The following is a 10,098-nucleotide window of genomic DNA, read 5'->3' as shown; positions in this document are numbered from 1 at the left end:
CCACTTCTATCTCCACATTATTTCCTAAGTGACATCATCTGTTCATAATATCAGATTTACAATTTTAAAATACTTTCTGCTATTTAGTGTAAACATTGCTTTTCATCTTTCCATTCCATTACAGTTTGTTTAACAGTAAACAATTATCTCCCTCACTACTGTGAGTGACCCCATATTCCTCAGATTGGTGTCAAAGGTTGGGTAACACTGGCTACACCCATGCTAGTTGGCTGCTGCCTTCTGAAGGTAATTAAATATGTACTACCCAAGCACATTAATGATATTCACTCTTCCCTGAATCCCCTCCAATTTCCCATTAGGCTTTGTTACAGTCATAAAGATTAATAAAAAAGATATAATCCTGTTTCTCAATTTCCGAGTCATCTTAATGTAGCTCAAGACAAAACATAGTTATCACGAAGGGAACAGCAGGTCCAGCAAGAGATTAAAAGAGCAGCGTGATTCTGAATAAGCTGTAAACTTTAAAAAAAATAAAAGGGCTGCTAAGAAACAAGTAAAGGAGCCAACCAGAGAAACACCAGTACTACTGTGTTTCTTAGCATTAAAATGACATTAAGAATTTTCAATAAGCTAAATCTAAGGGATTGTTAATAACATATGCAAAACATATATGTGAGAAAAGTAAGGGCAAGGTGTATTTAACTGATGATTCCAGGGATGCTATTTCAGTAGAGATTTTCCAAAAGAAGGTGAGAAGTTGGGGCTCATCCGTGCTTATTCTTTTGAAATCTTTTCTATATGAAAAGACAACAAGGAACTGTCGATATAGGTCTTAAATTATGTTTGTTTATGCACCTACTAATGTATTAGATACAAGAGATCTTTTGGGTCAGTTTTTCCCAGTGATGTGCAGCTGGAGACTATTCAGTGACTACAGTTATTTGAGAACTCTTTGCTCTTTGACTGGTCAGAGTTTGCAGGTGAACCCCTCTTTGGTACATTTCTGAGCTGACATTAGTGTTCTAACCAGCAAGGTGAACACTTTCAGTGATGTGATATATCTGTGTCTTTTTTTTAATCCCCAAGGTACTAGAAACTACTGGAGTGTGTAACTAGGACATCAGATTTGAATCATTATCAGAAACAAAGGAAACGATCAAGATTTAGCATAAAAAAAGACATACACGATTAAATAAAAACTGTGTGTCACAAGGTAGCAATTCTATATTTTGTGGTAGCATTTCAACTTAAAGTTCTACTATATTTTGCCTTCTAGGACATGTCTGACTTCTTTGACATTTTTGCACTGCTAAACTTAATTCCAGTCTCCTGACACAGTTGCAACAGAGCTGTTGTACAATATTCAAAAGAGAAGAAAAGATGAAAAATCATAGTAAAAACTATATAATTTAAAATTTAAAATTTAAGCTAGTCAATAAAATCCAGAAATGAAGATGTCAGGGCAGCTGCCCATCTGTGAGATTGCTGCCCCTGAATCCTGAACACCTTTGGTTCACGTGGCATGTTGTTCAACTGCTGCAATGGCCCTGTTAGACAGACGCTGTGGGAACTCAGTGTATTTGTGTGGGCCCAAGTAAAGGTGACTCCTGCCTGCACAAAAGTACTTCCAGAAATGCCTAGGACATCCTTAAGAAACAAAGACACTACTAGTATCATCCTTGATTTTGTTTACACATCTGAGCTTCTTGCTGTGCTCACTGGTGAGTGGCTGCCAACTGTGAGGTGGGGTGTGTGCACTGCAGGGCAGAGGATGGGGTGTGTGCACTGCAGGGCAGAGGATGGGGGGTGTGCACTGCAGGGCAGAGGATGGGGGGTGTGCACTGCAGGGCAGGTGACAGTGCCAGCAGTTTACCAGCCATCTTCTCCTTGGGAATGTTCTGTCTCACCTTTTGATATTTTTGCAGCCTGTCTATTCTTCTAGTTTCTTGGATTACATAGCACGTTCATAACTATTCAGGATTCCTTCCCATTAAAGACCTTTGGTAGATGTTGGAATTAAGGTTCTCTCTTCTGCCTTTGAACACTACCTGATGAGTCTAATTAGGCACAACTGTCTGTCAACAGAGATTTGTCCTACAGTTGGGTGTCCTCTGGGTCCAAGCCCAATCTTAAAAATCTCTTGTTATATGGAAAATATCTCTAAATCACTCTTTAAAAAGCACTGTGAACCCTATTTGGCTTTTATACACCTTACATAACAGTATGAACCAAATACAGTATTCCAGGTGAGAGCATCATGTTTAACACAGCTCTGTATCTGAGATACAAATTTTTAATTTGGTTCTTCTGTACTTCTTGACTTTTGCTTGTTTCTTGATAGCTGCTGAATGGTGTATTTGCCAATGACAGAAAGCTTTTTTGTGGGATTCATTTGGAATTTAGCAGTATGTACAGGATATTCAAATTATTCTTCCATAAGCTGCTTTGCATTTGTTTTCCTTGTGCACCATTGGGACATTGTTGCTAATTTAAAATGTAATCTTTCTGCATTACTGATGTCTGATTTTAAATATACATCACCTTTCACAGTGCTGTTGGTCTAAAGTACTGTCTTTGTGTTTCTGTAACATTGGAAATAGTGCAGTGAGCTGGCTTCAGATTTACACTGTTGGAATTGTAAGCAGAACTTGATTGATTTCCTCCATGAAGTTAAGCTTGAGTATCAGCTTGGCTGAAGGAAAAAGGTCACATCAAAGGACACTAATTAACCAGCTGGAACAGTGTCATTTAGCTATGCAGAAAGCACTGGCTGTGTGTTGCTGGAGCTCCTGTCATGACCCTTTTTTTTGGTATGTTGTATGCGGTGCATGGAGATGTCTGACAGCAGATACAGTGAGAATAACACTGAAAAGGCAGGAATATTTTTGTCAGTGATCAAGTTCTTATAGCTTTTGTAGAGAGCACTGAAAAAAACCTCCAGGCAACTTCATTTACGCCTGAGAAGAAAAGGTAAACTAAGGATACAAATTTGTTGTAGAATTCAGGCCTCGGGGCAAAGAGGGTTTGGTCTGGCAGTGCAGCAGTTTTTGCTGCTTTTGTGAAATGCAGGCACGATCTCAGACTTATGTTCTCTCAGATCAGTTTAGCTTTTCATTCAGATTTTTGTTGATTGTTCCTGCATTTGGGTTTTGTGTATGGTTTTGTTTCTGTTTTTAAGATGTGTTCAGTTCATAGCCAATGTGTTGGCAATTGTGAGTTTGGTTCTGTGTTATGTGTTTGGAACTGGAGAGGCAGATCAAGGTGATGTTTATCCAAAAATGCTACTGGATTCAGGTTAGCCTGTCAACTCAAAGACTATGTATGATTGTTTTGTAAGGAGCTGATTTCCATTTTATTCTTGCCTGAGTATGTTTAACATCCATCAGCTTAAAAGAAGGTCATGCAAGGTTGTTGAGGGACAAAACAAGCACTGCACAAACAAAATAGATAATGAGAGCGGATTTCTGAAGACGATATTGTGCCATTCTGAAGACGTCCTTGGCTGTTCCAGAATGCTTAGATAGCAACAACCGCCAGGAATGCTTTTATCATCTGTGTTTGCCCAGGAGTCGGCAACCTTTCCTTTCAGAGGTTGGCCTGACACGGTTTTCCGTGCCTCTGTCACCTCCTGAGTAGATTAGTGTAGTACATGGTATCTTGAGTAACACACTACAATCGTTGGAAACTTTAGTTGCTGTGGAAAGTGGTTGTTGTCTTATTTAAAGAGAATGATTCAAGTGTTCAAAGTCCTGAAGAATTTGGATCCTGCATGATTTTGAAGACATCTGTCTGAATGACTTACTGCAGAAGCTGATATAAGAGTACAGGCTGTGAGAGTACAGGCTTAGAGCCTCATGTCACTCCTTTCCCTACTTTGAACCTTGAGGGACATAGACACGCGGAGTTCAGGAACTTTGAGCCAATGGGCATGTGTTTAACTTACACCTTTTGAGCTTTTGATTAGAGCATAATATTTTTCTCTTAGCATAGATTTTCCTGCAGAAATGATTGATTTCAGTAGGAAGGAGCAAGGAACCTCTACTGGGGAAATTTGGCAAATAATTTAATTTGGGCCTTTTTAGCAGGGTTTTGTAGGTTTGTAGGTTTGTGGGGGTGGCATGCCTGTTGGTTTGTGGGGATGGCTGTCAGGGAAGCAAGCAGGAAGTTATGGCCCACTTTTTTGTCTTATACTGCAGAAATACCTGCCTTAGGTCCCCCTTGGTTATTTTAAACATAAATCTACATTTGGCTTCAGCTTTGCATAGTTAGTCTATTTAATTGAGGCCTATAAATTAAATCTGGTACCTGCACAGTGCTAGAGTGTGTATTTCAGATTATGTTACACTGGAGAATGGAGCAGAGGAGACAGCCTGGGAAGCAGTTACCATAAACAAAGATACTGGGCAGAAATGCATCCCTCAATGGGTTCATACTATTACACCTCTTTTCATATTCAAAGTGGGTGTCTCACATTGACACGAACAAACTCTTCTTAATTCTTAATAGATTTTGTATTTAGAGAGAGTTTAGGAGATCTTTACCTTAAAGATTTGAAATTTTTAATGCTTTCCAGACTGATTTGTTTGGGTTTGGTGTGTGTGGTTTTTGTAGATTTTGGTGGGTTTTGTTGTTGTTGTAGGGGTGGGGGTGGTGTTGTTTGTTTTTGTGACAAGTGACATTACTCACATGAAGATATTTAGAAGACCTCTTGCTGTGATAAAAAGAAATTCAGCTGGCACAGGCCTAGACTTTTAAAGGTATTTGAACATTTCAGTCCCTGGCTCTGCCTGTCTCCAATGAGTTTTGTGGCTACATGGAGTCCTCCGTTCCAGGATTCCCTCAAGCAATTTATAGGGAAGAGTTAGGCAACCCAGATCAGTCCCTCATATGTCAGCTCTTTGGAAAGAAAATCTTACCAGACGAGACAGGAACATCGAGAACTGTGATGAGACTAAGATGGTCTTTGAGCAAGCAGACGCTTCCACTGGGATTCCTAAATGTTTGGGGTTTTTTTTCTAGAATTAGGGTTACATCTAAATCATCACCATGAGTGTGTGAACAAGAGACATGAAGGAAGTGGTGGATATGCCTGCAGAATGCTGGTATGTTCTCAGTATGATGTGGAAAGGTTCTGAACCTCCATATCTTGACTGCAAGAGGAAGTTCAAGTCTCCTTGTTAGAACACCAGAACACCTGTTTGAAAGCAGGGAAAGACAGGCACCTCTGGACAGCTAATCCCCTTTTGGCTTAGGTATGCTCAAAGCATCTGGAAGGATCAGAAAGCAGTGGTAGTGAAAACACAGCAAGTCCTACTTCCAAAATCCTGCTTCAGTTCCTGAGGCATCAGCTGGAGCTGAAGCTGCGACTTATTAGCTGGGAAAGAGTACGAGCATCTGCCAGCTGGCAGGAACTCAGGTACCCACAGACTCAGAAATATGTTACAGCAGGACATTGGGAAAGCAGTGGACCCTGACTGGTGAACAAGGGAACCTAGAAAGAGACCAGTCCATCGCTCTTATCTAGTGCATCTCCTCAGCTGTGCCAGTTGAGAAGGGCCAGCCACATACAAAATGCACATTACAAACAGAAGAGCCTGTAATGACAAGATCTAGCAGTGGATCGAAAGGAATAATGATTGCAAGTACTCATCTGAAATTGTACTTTTTGTCTATAAACTTTACCACACTGATAGGAAATTATGGTATGTGTCCACTTAAAACTTGTTCATGCATAACACACAAGATTTCAAATATAAGTAGAACCGCTTCCCTTCATTGTCTGTGATACCTGTATGTATTCAAGTCACTCAAAATCCTTGAAATTTCAAATGCCTGTAGGAAGACACAGTTTTAAGAAGAACTACCTCAAGACAAACTTAATTGTCTTTCCAGCAAAAATCTTTGTAATTGCTAACGGATTATAAAATCTTGCAAACACATGGGTACACAGAAACATCTATTACGGGGGAATACACTTGTGCCAGTAAAGTTGTCAAAGGACCTAGAAATGGAGACCACTTTACAGCTGGCTTTGAAAAGCATTTTTGCAATTATCTCCTATGATTTTCACTAGGGATTAGGTGACTGTGAATTTGAAAATCAAGATAGGCATCCAGCTATATCGGAGTACTCTAAATGCTCTTTCTGATGTTCAGCAGCTGCATCTCAGAGAAAGCAGCAGTAAGTCACGCTCTTTGAAAATCTAAAATTCACCATTCAGAATTAGTGAGTGCTTCTGAACTGTTGTTGTCCCCACCTTAAGTATCGAGGGATACGGAACCCTCACAATTCCCATGCAGTGCTATGGAAAATGAGTTATGGACACCTGTGAAAAAATGACTTTATAACCCCTTGTTTAAGTCACCTGAAGTGCAAAATTGAGATGATGAGAATTAAGTATGTTGCTTTTGTACAGATTAGACATTCAGCATTGAAAAGTTTGAATAAGGAAGGGTGACTATAAATAGTTATTTACGGCAACATTGGGATTGCTTACATGTCCATTGTCTGCATGATCTGTTTACAACTGGAAATACAATTTTAAGTTAACGTCATTCCAAACCCATTTATCTGCAGAAAGTGCCCCTCAGATCTTGCAAGGGTGAACAGGAAAATGTATTTGATACAAGCACCCTATTTTCCCTGTAGCTATATACATTATTTCATGTCTTATTAACATAATCTATCTACAGTGAAGTTTATAGGCTTTGACAGATAGTACTTCGGGTGAGAACAAAGATGACAGAGAAAATTTACTTTTACAAAGTCAGTCCTTCTGAATCTGTTTTCGGGCAGCTTGACACCAAAGGCTATAAACATAGTCTGGAATCTGAAACCTTTTCTGCAATGACCTTGTTTTCGAAAATACTATTCTTATCTCCTTATGCTTATTCTCCTCTCAGCCATCACTCCTTGCTATAAATTCCTCACCATGTGCTCCTTCTGTTTCTTGAGCAGTATCTTCATTTTTATTTGTTTACTACCCATTTTTGTTTAAGTCATGCAATATGAAGACCTACTTTATGCTAGCCCCAGAATTATGTTAGTGAACCATTTGATTTGATACAGACTTGTCATCTCTGCTTGTTTCTTTTCCATTTCTTTGGAAGAAGGCTATTCCAGGAGGAGGACTTCTCCTGCATTGAGCACTGCATTAAATTATAATTTAATGGTGGTACTTTTGTACATTTAAATTTAAAATTGCCCATTCTTTGTATTAATAAAAGAAGGCCACTACTTTCTAAATAATAGAGCAGTCATATGCAAGCTTAAGGCAAAGGACTGAAAATAAAAACTCAGCCAAAAATACAGTCCCTTGGAAGACAGATGTCAAATAGATTTGAAGAGTATTTTCACACATATTTCACTATTTATAAACATTACTTTCCATAAGAAATGTTATGCTGCCATTCTAATCAAACCAAATGCCATTTCCCGTGGTGATGATTTTTTTACCCTGCCCATATGACACACATTTTCTGCAGAACTGATTTAAAGAAGCCTCTACATTTACTTTCATTGCCCTGTGTTTCAAAGTCAGGAGATCTTGGGTGGACAAAGATCATCTGAGGTGTGACTGCATTAATCTCAGTGCATTTGCTCTGTTTGGGTTTCCAAATGTCCTTACTGAGATCTGCTGGCATTGCAAGATTCTGAAAGCATTTCGGTCTCCTTTTCAGCATTTCTCTCTTTTTGTGGGTTTTTTTGTTCGGTTGTTGGTTTTTTTTTTAAACCCTAACTCCTACTGGGGAGCAGCCTTCTTAAAACATCTGACTCCAGACTCTGTGGCAGTCATTATGGTGATGTAGACAATCCCAGTTTCTGTGAAAAAGCACAGGTGAATGAAGTGCTGGCTAAGGAATATCTATCTGTATTAGAAATATTGGCATATGTTACATGTTTTATTCTACAGTTCCCAGGCACCAAGGCAGCTATCACCTCATCTCAGTGCTTTGGCACCTGGTTTAAAATTATTAAAAACAATGGGAGATTTTCCATTGATTTGAAAAGACTTTGGATCCAGCTGAAAGGATCCAAACCAGGGGTTGCCAGAATGTCTTAAATACAAAAAGGCATGGAGTATTTCTGTGGTCAGTGAAAATCCTGGTTTTATAAGACACACATGCATACCCAGAATACTAAAATAATAATCTGTGTCTTTCTCTAAATGGTAATCTTCACCAAGAAATAAAAACCAGATCTTTTATTGTAGTTAATGGGGTCAATGTTATGTGATTCTTCTTTAGTCAATGAAAAACAAATTAAGGTGATTTCATTATGTTTCTTCAAGTAATTAAATCGTCATCTTTTTGGTAGTTAAGTTTAAGAAAGTGGCAACATTTAAAGGATCATTAGTTTTTTTCCTGAGCAAATTCTTGGTTTATTGAATTACCAGATTTGAGCAGTTTAATAATAATTTAGGCTAAACACCTAGAGGAATGTCAACAACATTCTTTTCTGCTGGCAAAGATGACTAAAATAATAAATCTTTATTGAAAATACCACAAGCAAATCCAAGAGATGTAATAAGAGGAAGGATATTTCTTGCATTGTATGTGCCAGTTTAAAGATTTTGGTACAGTTTGTTGTATTTGAATTAGAATGGAAAAATAAAGGACTTCTCCAATTCACAGCTTTATGTTTCATCAAAGCAAGATTTGAATCATGGTTTCTGATTAAAATTACATTTTAAGTCAGTAGAGCTCTGCTCTTTTGGGTTCTCTTTTTATTACTGAATTCCAAAGTCAAAGACAAAATGTACTCATGTTTACATTTGTGTAAATACAGGAAATGGCTTATTTTTGCATCCATTTTTATATAGCTGTGGTAATGAATTCAGTATTCATTTATAGAAGCTAAATATATTGCCTACTTCAGTGATGCTAATCTTCTAAGATGAACTACTTTTCTTAAAAATAGTCATGTCTTTGTTCCAGGACTGTTCGATTGTTACTTATTATATAATTTTACTTTTTACTAACTTGCTACTCATGGGATTTCCTCACCTTTTCAGGAATAATATGACTTACTGATTCATAGTCTTTATTTTAGCATACTAGACTCCATGTTTAGAAATTGTAAAAAACTGGTATTGATGTCTTTCTTCAGAGAGATTTTAAAACAACTGATAGAATAGTATAATCATATGGATTTTGCATCCCTTTAGTGATTAGGGAGAAAAAAATTATCAGAGGGCTCACATAACCTGTGGTGAGATAAATTAGACATTGAGTGGAAAACTTACTCTGTTCATTTGGGATATTCTGTACTTTCATTTATATGTGTGTGCCCTCATTAAAGATTCCAAAAATAGAGCATATGGTATTAAAAAAGAATGCACAGAGAGGAGTGGCACATCAAGATTTTGAGAAGATGTCGGTGATGCTTGTAACACCATTCATTTCTGACACTTAAGCAAAAGTAAATAAATGACTCACAGTGGTGACTGAATGATGATTTAGCCTTTTAATTTTTACAAATGTGTTAGTTATTTGAATTTTCTCAAATGTTTTGTAAGAACATACTTCAACCAGTTGATTAATGCTAAAATAGCTATTTCTACTATGTCTAGGAGCACATCTATTTTTCTTTCCTCTGTGTGATTTACTATGCTAATTCTAACCATGATCAGATAAATGGTACCATTTGATGTTCTAAATTTAAATTTCTATCAAATATTCTTTTTAAAAATAGTTATGCTCTGAAAAAGATCCAGCAGCACTTATATTTGTGGATTTATGTTTCATGAGCATTTCCAAGACATATATTTGCAAAACACCTTTTACAACCGTTTAGCCTTTTCTTTTTGGATAATATTCTTAGAAGTAAAAATCAAATCATATAATGTTCATATATATGAAATGCTAAAGGTTGTAAAACCTATCAAAATATATTTGTAATGTTAAAAACATTTTCAGTATTCACCAGGCACTTCTTAAGAGTGTCAGAGGGGGTTTGCTTATTCTTTATTTCCCTTCAAAATCTAAACTGTCCCAGTCCTGCTGCATTGTTAAATGTCAGATGGAAGTTGGAGGTGAGTGGAATTCATTAAGATTTACTCTGGTAAGTAATCAGTTTGGCCAGCCTTAGGTGTAGGTACAGATTCCTCTCTATGCTGCAAGTAGTTTCTTGTAAAAC

This window comes from Lepidothrix coronata, unplaced genomic scaffold, assembly GCF_001604755.1.
Source record: "Lepidothrix coronata isolate B3197 unplaced genomic scaffold, Lepidothrix_coronata-1.0 Scaffold25, whole genome shotgun sequence".
Lineage (NCBI taxonomy): Eukaryota > Metazoa > Chordata > Aves > Passeriformes > Pipridae > Lepidothrix > Lepidothrix coronata.
The sequence above is the reverse complement of the archived record's forward strand: the minus strand, read 5'-3'. Positions refer to the sequence as shown.